The following is a 1,194-nucleotide window of genomic DNA, read 5'->3' on the forward strand; positions in this document are numbered from 1 at the left end:
ACCACGCCAGAAGACTAATGGGACTAGCGCCACTATGCCAGGGCAGCTATGACGAAAAGAGGTTAAAAGTACTTATCTGTGACATTTCTTCATGAAGACTCCTTACTTTCCTTGTAATATCATGCCAATATAAACGAATAAACACTATCACAAATATGGCAGCTTGTCTCTGAAAGCAGCCAGTCTGAATGCCGTAAAATGTCTGCTGTACTTTCCCTATTCACTATATATCAAAAGTAGCATCTATCAGTAAGCTTTAAAACTAGAAGCAGGACATTTAATATTTTTAAGAGCCACTAACAATGACATTTCTAAATGCTTTTGTTGCCTATATAGTCTATTTTATTTTCTCATTCCGTAAGTCATTATCACCGACATTTCCTTTAGCAATGAGTTTCCGTATTAGTTCTGAATTTGACTTCTTCATGCTTTAGTCTTTTTCACTTCCTATCATTTGTCAAGACACACGCACACAAGGCTTATTAAAGAAAGCAAAGTTCTAAAACTTGTTCTTTCCTGAAACACAGTTCCCAAACACTGCAGCGACAGTAGAGGAACAATACCTACACCTTTTACTTTCAGAACACAAAACCTGCCTTTCCTCGTTTCACCTTGCTAAGGCACAGTCGACAGCCAGGGTATTTTGGTGATTGGTATAACCAGAAAAATGATGAAGTGACAGAGGCAGGAACAACAGGAGACATGAAGCAAGATCATAACAGCACCTGCAATTATTCTCCAAAATGTTTGAAGGGCACAATCTACTTTAGTATTCTACATTGACATGAATGAAACATGCAGGCCAAAGGGGATGAAACAGATGGGCAGAAATGTAAAAATCTCTCCTGAGGCGTTTCGCCCTCTGCCTCTACTCTGAGATTTCCACACAACACGACCTGTCACTCACAGAAAAACAGCACGAATAAGACAAAACCCCTACGAAACAAGCCCGTAAACCCTAAACATGAGGAGCCAACATCACCATTACCCCCACCGCCGTCCCTCTCCTCCGGCTGGGGCCGCCTCAGGGTGCCTCCCTCACCACAGTCTCGCCTTGCACGGCTCCCCCACTGAAAGTACCACGGGAAGCAGGAGCACAACCCCTCCCTCCAGGAGAAGGAAGATAACGAACACAGCCCTTACGAGAGTCCCGCAATACCGACCAACACACTCCTGCTTTACTGCCGCTGCTAC

At 43.7% G+C, this 1,194-nt stretch overlaps 1 protein-coding gene across 4 annotated transcripts in view; it reads right to left on the reverse strand.

Annotated features, from left to right (window-relative positions):
- Positions 1 to 1,194, reverse strand: part of PARPBP (PARP1 binding protein) — a 48,543-nt gene that overhangs the window by 47,257 nt on the left and 92 nt on the right. The gene's annotated exons all lie outside the window — the stretch shown is intronic.

The sequence above is a fragment of the Pezoporus wallicus genome, unplaced genomic scaffold (genome assembly GCF_028554395.1).
Source record: "Pezoporus wallicus isolate ANWC-B61680 ecotype Strahan unplaced genomic scaffold, APGP_CSIRO_Pwel_v1 contig_2871, whole genome shotgun sequence".
NCBI lineage: Eukaryota > Metazoa > Chordata > Aves > Psittaciformes > Psittacidae > Pezoporus > Pezoporus wallicus.